The 8879-nt window shown below is 45.7% G+C and overlaps 4 non-coding genes and 1 pseudogene across 4 annotated transcripts; all 5 read right to left on the bottom strand.

Annotated features, from left to right (window-relative positions):
- Positions 1 to 1241: 1241 nt before the first annotated feature.
- LOC139983891 (U2 spliceosomal RNA) lies at positions 1242 to 1429 on the bottom strand. Its single transcript, XR_011798861.1, has one exon. It is a non-coding gene; the product is annotated as a U2 spliceosomal RNA (small nuclear RNA).
- A 452-nt stretch (positions 1430 to 1881) lies between these two features.
- LOC139983866 (U2 spliceosomal RNA) lies at positions 1882 to 2084 on the bottom strand (annotated as a pseudogene).
- Positions 2085 to 7200: 5116 nt separating this feature from the next.
- Positions 7201 to 7388, bottom strand: LOC139983893 (U2 spliceosomal RNA). Its single transcript, XR_011798863.1, has one exon. It is a non-coding gene; the product is annotated as a U2 spliceosomal RNA (small nuclear RNA).
- A 452-nt stretch (positions 7389 to 7840) lies between these two features.
- LOC139983962 (U2 spliceosomal RNA) lies at positions 7841 to 8033 on the bottom strand. Its single transcript, XR_011798884.1, has one exon. It is a non-coding gene; the product is annotated as a U2 spliceosomal RNA (small nuclear RNA).
- Positions 8034 to 8485: 452 nt separating this feature from the next.
- On the bottom strand, positions 8486 to 8678 carry LOC139983973 (U2 spliceosomal RNA). Its single transcript, XR_011798895.1, has one exon. It is a non-coding gene; the product is annotated as a U2 spliceosomal RNA (small nuclear RNA).
- Between the last annotated feature and the right edge of the window lie 201 nt (positions 8679 to 8879).

Below are 8879 nucleotides of genomic sequence, written 5' to 3' on the forward strand. Positions count from 1 at the left end.
TTTGACCTGAGAACAATCTCCCGTGCCGAGTCTACTACCCCTTCCCGCTTAGCGGGTCTACTCTGAGAGCGCGACCGTTGTGAAGATCGGCCTCTTTTCAGACTATTACGGTCCCGCTGCCTTCCCGCCCCCTCCCCATCTACTTCCCCCATTCCCGTAAACATACCCTCGGATGGGTCAGAATCTAATCGCTGACCCATTTCTCCAACGCTCTCGCTCCAGTCTCCTTGACTCCATTCCATCTGTGTTTCTTCTGGATTCACAGTTTCGCCTTCGGCCTTGCTCGCGGATCTGGCGTTGCCCGCCCTCTCCTGCCCCACCCCTTCGTCCGACTGCTCGGACAACACTTCGTCTGCCTCAGTACTCGTCTGTGGTACGTCTCCTTTCCCTTCGCTTAAATCATCCTTATCCGCTGTCTCAGGGTGTTTGGGGGCGTCGACCTCGGCCCCTTCCCCCTTTTCACTCCCCGTGCCTTCCTCTGCAGTCGTAGGTGGTACGTCTTCCCCTTCTTTCTCGTCGTTACCCTGGACCCTGGCTCCTCCGCTGACCCACTCCGATGTGGGGTTGATCAGTCGGTTCGCGAAAGAGACGGGGCACTTCCGGTAGCCGTGACCCTCTTTGCCGCACGTCGTGCACACCACCTTCTCCACACACTGGCTCGCTACGTGCCCCAGCTTGAAGCACTTAAAACACTTCACTTGATTGCAAGCGGCTGCCAAGTGGCCTGTCCCGTCACATTTCAGGCAGGTGATCGGCTGACCCCTATACCTGACCCAACACTGCCTGCCCGCTAGTTTGAGAGAAGACGGCACGTCTTTCTCAAGGACAACTTTGTATTGACGTATTCCGTTGAAGACGCCAGACTGATCCTTATAAGTTAAGAATGTTCCGCCAACAACTTTGCCGTACCTCCCTAGCACAAAACGAACAACGTTGTCGTCCAGTTCATACGGTACGTGAAGAACGGTAATAATTTTCACGTTCTCCACGTAATTGTTTGTCACTACTTCAGGTTCCTCACTTAAGATTTTCACATATTTATTTTTAATGTCTGCCGATTTAAAGGAGACATCATACAAACGCCCAGGCAGAGACTGAACTGCCACTAAATCTTTGGTCTCAATTCCATTTTTCTTTAAAAGTTGAAAAACATCACTAACTGTGACATCCTTCTGAAACTTCAGGGATAAAGTCAAAACTCGTTGAAGCGAGTTTCTTTCCATGTTAAAGTACCCGAGCCCGAAGGCTGGGTATTTCCGAATTACTCAAAAACCAAAACAAAATTATAGTCACCACGGATTCCGCAGGCACAGCCCACGCGCTCACTGAAACGTAGTACAAATCACGAGAGAGCTGTAAAACACGTCCGCTCACACCGAGAAAAGAACAGATACTACACATGATCTTAGCCAAAAGGCCGAGAAGCGATAACGATAACTAATGACAATTCCCAGCGTTAGGCTGTCTTACAACTTACCTTCGTTCTGAAACTGACAGATATGGGAAGCCGATGACTGCTCTGATGTCTAAATATCACATCACCTCATATGTACCCTCGTTACGCCATTCTATATAACTTGAAGGTGTCTACAAACTTCGTTGTCCGCATTATCACTGTTCCGCCCGGGTCCAGTGTTAGGCCTGAAAAATGGAAAAGGTCTATCTTAACCGCATGTTTTGACTGTGCCGAGAAATCGTTGGCCGGGAAACACTATGTGACGTCACAGAAAGAGAATTTTTCCTGTGACGTCACCGGAAAGTATTTCCGATGGGTTGTATGAATGGAAATTCCAATTCGCTTAATCCGCGAGGGAAGATCAACAGGTAGGTAAGGTATCTCTTTTAACTTTTTTTATTTTTTATTATTGATGATATCCCCGAAGGGAGTGGGCCGAATCCCGGAGGTAGTGCAAAACCGGGCCAACCCGTGACCAGGACGGAGCAAGCTCCTATTCCATAGTCCATGTGCAAAAATCAGTTTAATATACAAGCGACTCGATGAGTCGCGTTTCAGATATTAAGCTGAAAAGAACAGATACTTTTCTTTCAAGTTTATTCAATGTCAATGCAATTTACAAAGGTATATTTATCACAAAATCATTTACGTATAACGCAAAGTCATTATAGAGTATTTATGTTAAAATTAAACGTCCGTCATGTAACAACAAGTGACAAGTGATACTGAATACAGAATATAACATATGATATATTGTATACCCCCACACTGACAATCCCAGAGGACTTAACTCAGACTACGGTAATGAAACTACTGGCTGGTTATTTACGACGCTCACGAAGGAACTGCCCTTGACCCAGACCTTGTTAAACTTCACCTCGGGGAGACGTATAAAATCTGCCCTCACTCTTTCGTTTACGTCGCTTTTGATCATGTTGATGACGTCATCATCACTCAACCTACGATTTTCAAAGGTCAACAAACATCTACTCCTCCACATAAAATACTTTGTAACGGTAAATATGAACCAAGCCCTGTCGAAGGCTGCTGTGTCTCCGCTGGGGCTCGGTGTACCGTACAGAAATATTTCCTTCCTGAGCGTCGCATTGTTACCGAAAAGCAGCTGGAATGACCTAAAGGTCCAATGTAAAATACCGATTGTGCTAGAACATTCCCAGAAAACATGATCTATTGTTTCTTTCTTTCTACAATTAGTGTGCGGACAGAGCCCGTTTCCTATCCCCCACAGCTGTAACTTAGCCCGGGTAAAGAGAACCTTATGTACAAGCCGCCATGCAAACACAGTTAATTTGTTCTCTAATACGGGGTTGAATGCCCTCTTCCAAATATCTTTCCACGGTCTGTCGGGATCATGGTTTTCTACGGACGGCCTAACTACTTCGTGGCGAAGGTGACGCACGATATCTTTCAGCTGTTTAACTTCATCCACAAAAGCACGGTTTCTGTGAAAGATTGCCTTAATGTGGTGACAAGCCGTGTTTAAAGTAACAGTCCCTGAATCTGAGTTGGGTTTCGAATTAGACCAGAGGATGGGAAAACAAGCCCGGAGAGGCTTAGCTATGAGGTACCTGACGAACATTAGGTGGGGCAAAGAGAAATCCCCTGACAATACGGGCAGAATAGGCTTTACTAGTAGGGCAGAAGCCTTCTCCCCTACACGGTCCAACCCTAACCCTCCCTCCGTTTTACTGAGGGTAACAACTTTTCTCGACACCAATTCTGTTTTACCGGACCACAAGAATGTGAATGCAGCCCCTTGTATTTTACGGATTAATTGGTCCGACATGGGAAAAACTGGGGCGACAAAGAAAAACAAGGGATAAATTACCACGTTTAAAACTAAGACTTTACCGATAAGAGACAATTGCCTGCTCTTCCACGCGTTTAAACAATTCTTTGCCGTTTCTAGTTTCTGTGACCAGTTGCTAGTCACTGCATTGACTGTGCCGAACACTACACCTGTTATTTTAATCTCCGTGTCCTTCCAGTCTATGTTGCCTGGTAGTTTCCTCCCTACAAAACCCCCCAGCTTTAAACCGGCTGTTTTGTTCATGTTAATGGTCGCACCGGTAGCTTTGTGAAAAAGTTCAAAAGCGTGAAAGAACTGACGAATGTCACTTCCGTTGGTTCCGATACACGTGGTATCGTCCGCGTACTGTAACAATTTAACAACTTTCCCACCCGCCCCGGGAATGGTGAATCCCCGAATATTCTTAGAAAGGTTGATGAACCTGGCTAGCGGCTCAATGAATAACACATACAGCGAGGGTGACAAGGGACACCCTTGTCTTACACCCCTCTTGATCCTTACGTCATCGGAAAGATGACCGTTAATTAAAATACGGCTAGTAATGCCGTTGTACAAAATACGAATCCACTTCCGGAAGTTTTCTCCCAGCTTAAACTTCAACAATATTCTGTGAAGGAAGTCCCAATTAACTTTATCAAAGGCTTTCTCTTGATCTATGGAGATAAGCGCACAGGGAGTCTGACTGTCTTTCACGTAGTCGATGATGTCACGACAAAGCAATAAATTATGATGAATAGACCGGCCCGGCACAGAACATGTTTGGCTCTCACTCGCTAATAGCGGCATACAACGTGTCAATCTGTTTTGAATAATCTTTGACAAGATCTTATAATCAACACTCAGGAGACTTATTGGTCTACGGTTGGCCGGGTCGTGGGGGTCACCTTTCTTCGGCAGAAGAACGATAATAGCCGTTTTCTGTGTCAGAGAGAGAGAGCCTTTACTGAAAATTTCGTGGAATACCGAGAGTAGATCTGTGCCGAGGAGGTCAAAGAACTGTGCGTAAAACTCGCACGGCAAACCATCAATCCCAGGTGTCTTATTGAATGCCATTAACGATAATGCTTGTTTAAGTTCAGAGAGTTCAATCGGTCTCTCCAGTGCGTCGATTGAATCATCGTCTAACACAGAACCAATACAATCTAATAGTTGATCTTGCACGCCGGTAGCGGCGTCAAATTCTACGTTGTAAAGTGATGAATAAAACTCGTGATAGGCTTTGATAATTTCTTTCTGATCACGGGTCACGTGACCCTGTGTAGTACGGACAGAGCAAATCGACTTGCCTTCAGCGCGATGCCTTTCTTCTTTGAAGAAGAAAGACGAGGGGCTTTCCCCGGCTTCTAAATGTTTCACCCTAGAACGGATGAGAGCGCCCTGATGTTCGTTCTTTAAAAGAGATTCTAACTCAGTTTTGTCGGCGTTAATACAACTATTCTGCAGGGTTGAAATTCGGTCGCGCCTTTCGTTAGCCAGGCGAACCCCGTGCTTGATGATAAGTCGCTTTGCTCTGTCTTTGAAATCCTCCCACCAATCAATAATAGAATCATACCCCGGTTTAAGGGTAGACCAAAGATGAAAATATTGAACGAAATCAGATTTGAATTCAGAATCGTTCAGAACAGAAACATTACATTTCCATACACCTTTACCCTTACGTTGGGCATTAACAATATCAAAACGAATAGAGACCAAGTTATGGTCGGACAAAGAAAATGACACATTCGAAACATTTTTAATTGAAATAATATTACGGGGGTAATAAATTCGGTCAATGCGGGAACTCTGTTCCTTCCCCGGGTGGCCCCAAGTGTGCCCAGGGGACTGAGGGTAAATATCTCGCCAGGCATCGCCAAGATTCCGAGAAGCGGTAAAAGCTTTCAATTCCTGCCAACCCACGTGGCAGGAGGAATTTGTAGATACACCCGATCTATCGACATTCTTCTCAATGGAGTTAAAGTCACCAGCGAGTAGTACTGATTGATTACCACGTGTCATATTATACAAATTATTGAAAAATGAGACTCGCTTCCTGGGGCTGTTCGGTGCATAAATATTACAAAACCTGACGCACGTGGAGTCGGGGAAACTGACCAGGGCTGAAATGTATCGCCCTTCTAAATCCTTACGGATCTGATCTATCTTACCTTTGAAGGAGGTGGAGAAGGCTATGCCGACTCCACCGGACTGCGGGGAGGGGGAAGGGGAAAAAACAAAGTTCCCGTTCCACTCTTTGTTAAAATGAAAACAATCTTCCTCATTACGAAAATGAGTTTCTTGGAGAAACACGATATCATAGTTAAACAATTTTAAATATTGAGCCACTTGACGGCATTTCACTTTGTCACGCAGACCGTTGACATTTAATGTGCAAAGAATAAACATTGAGATAATAAAAGGGGCATTAACAGGTTTCATCAATAAAATAAAGGTCGAAAAACTCTGTGTTGTGACTCAGGACATAATTGGGGTGCCTGTTGGCTAAGTGGTTAGCCCATTCCTGATGATCATTGCACCGTACAGTGCAACCACGTACGGGGCAATCAATACGTTCAAGGGAAGTAACCTGGTGGTCTCTTACTTGGTGAATATTATGCAAATCCGAAGAATTAAATTCTTCGGAGCACCCGTCCCTCCCACACGTGATCCAGTTCCCGGTCTCGGTGAAGATTTTTGACCTGAGAACAATCTCCCGTGCCGAGTCTACTACCCCTTCCCGCTTAGCGGGTCTACTCTGAGAGCGCGACCGTTGTGAAGATCGGCCTCTTTTCAGACTATTACGGTCCCGCTGCCTTCCCGCCCCCTCCCCATCTACTTCCCCCATTCCCGTAAACATACCCTCGGATGGGTCAGAATCTAATCGCTGACCCATTTCTCCAACGCTCTCGCTCCAGTCTCCTTGACTCCATTCCATCTGTGTTTCTTCTGGATTCACAGTTTCGCCTTCGGCCTTGCTCGCGGATCTGGCGTTGCCCGCCCTCTCCTGCCCCACCCCTTCGTCCGACTGCTCGGACAACACTTCGTCTGCCTCAGTACTCGTCTGTGGTACGTCTCCTTTCCCTTCGCTTAAATCATCCTTATCCGCTGTCTCAGGGAGTTTGGGGGCGTCGACCTCGGCCCCTTCCCCCTTTTCACTCCCCGTGCCTTCCTCTGCAGTCGTAGGTGGTACGTCTTCCCCTTCTTTCTCGTCGTTACCCTGGACCCTGGCTCCTCCGCTGACCCACTCCGATGTGGGGTTGATCAGTCGGTTCGCGAAAGAGACGGGGCACTTCCGGTAGCCGTGACCCTCTTTGCCGCACGTCGTGCACACCACCTTCTCCACACACTGGCTCGCTACGTGCCCCAGCTTGAAGCACTTAAAACACTTCACTTGATTGCAAGCGGCTGCCAAGTGGCCTGTCCCGTCACATTTCAGGCAGGTGATCGGCTGACCCCTATACCTGACCCAACACTGCCTGCCCGCTAGTTTGAGAGAAGACGGCACGTCTTTCTCAAGGACAACTTTGTATTGACGTATTCCGTTGAAGACGCCAGACTGATCCTTATAAGTTAAGAATGTTCCGCCAACAACTTTGCCGTACCTCCCTAGCACAAAACGAACAACGTTGTCGTCCAGTTCATACGGTACGTGAAGAACGGTAATAATTTTCACGTTCTCCACGTAATTGTTTGTCACTACTTCAGGTTCCTCACTTAAGATTTTCACATATTTATTTTTAATGTCTGCCGATTTAAAGGAGACATCATACAAACGCCCAGGCAGAGACTGAACTGCCACTAAATCTTTGGTCTCAATTCCATTTTTCTTTAAAAGTTGAAAAACATCACTAACTGTGACATCCTTCTGAAACTTCAGGGATAAAGTCAAAACTCGTTGAAGCGAGTTTCTTTCCATGTTAAAGTACCCGAGCCCGAAGGCTGGGTATTTCCGAATTACTCAAAAACCAAAACAAAATTATAGTCACCACGGATTCCGCAGGCACAGCCCACGCGCTCACTGAAACGTAGTACAAATCACGAGAGAGCTGTAAAACACGTCCGCTCACACCGAGAAAAGAACAGATACTACACATGATCTTAGCCAAAAGGCCGAGAAGCGATAACGATAACTAATGACAATTCCCAGCGTTAGGCTGTCTTACAACTTACCTTCGTTCTGAAACTGACAGATATGGGAAGCCGATGACTGCTCTGATGTCTAAATATCACATCACCTCATATGTACCCTCGTTACGCCATTCTATATAACTTGAAGGTGTCTACAAACTTCGTTGTCCGCATTATCACTGTTCCGCCCGGGTCCAGTGTTAGGCCTGAAAAATGGAAAAGGTCTATCTTAACCGCATGTTTTGACTGTGCCGAGAAATCGTTGGCCGGGAAACACTATGTGACGTCACAGAAAGAGAATTTTTCCTGTGACGTCACCGGAAAGTATTTCCGATGGGTTGTATGAATGGAAATTCCAATTCGCTTAATCCGCGAGGGAAGATCAACAGGTAGGTAAGGTATCTCTTTTAACTTTTTTTATTTTTTATTATTGATGATATCCCCGAAGGGAGTGGGCCGAATCCCGGAGGTAGTGCAAAACCGGGCCAACCCGTGACCAGGACGGAGCAAGCTCCTATTCCATAGTCCATGTGCAAAAATCAGTTTAATATACAAGCGACTCGATGAGTCGCGTTTCAGATATTAAGCTGAAAAGAACAGATACTACACATGATCTTAGCCAAAAGGCCGAGAAGCGATAACGATAACTAATGACAATTCCCAGCGTTAGGCTGTCTTACAACTTACCTTCGTTCTGAAACTGACAGATATGGGAAGCCGATGACTGCTCTGATGTCTAAATATCACATCACCTCATATGTACCCTCGTTACGCCATTCTATATAACTTGAAGGTGTCTACAAACTTCGTTGTCCGCATTATCACTGTTCCGCCCGGGTCCAGTGTTAGGCCTGAAAAATGGAAAAGGTCTATCTTAACCGCATGTTTTGACTGTGCCGAGAAATCGTTGGCCGGGAAACACTATGTGACGTCACAGAAAGAGAATTTTTCCTGTGACGTCACCGGAAAGTATTTCCGATGGGTTGTATGAATGGAAATTCCAATTCGCTTAATCCGCGAGGGAAGATCAACAGGTAGGTAAGGTATCTCTTTTAACTTTTTTTATTTTTTATTATTGATGATATCCCCGAAGGGAGTGGGCCGAATCCCGGAGGTAGTGCAAAACCGGGCCAACCCGTGACCAGGACGGAGCAAGCTCCTATTCCATAGTCCATGTGCAAAAATCAGTTTAATATACAAGCGACTCGATGAGTCGCGTTTCAGATATTAAGCTGAAAAGAACAGATACTACACATGATCTTAGCCAAAAGGCCGAGAAGCGATAACGATAACTAACAACAATAAAGGAATTTACCCCTGTTCGACCTCGCAAGAGGTCCTACGGGGGATAATATTTAAGTTTTGTAGAATAGACACTTTTTTTTTTTTTTTTTTTTTTTCTAGGGAAAGTTGTCTATTATTCAAACAGGGAGATGCTGAGAAGTGAAGTATTGTTCGATTAACATTGTTAAGAAGCCATAAGTA

Source organism: Apostichopus japonicus, chromosome 16 (genome assembly GCF_037975245.1).
Source record: "Apostichopus japonicus isolate 1M-3 chromosome 16, ASM3797524v1, whole genome shotgun sequence".
NCBI lineage: Eukaryota > Metazoa > Echinodermata > Holothuroidea > Aspidochirotida > Stichopodidae > Apostichopus > Apostichopus japonicus.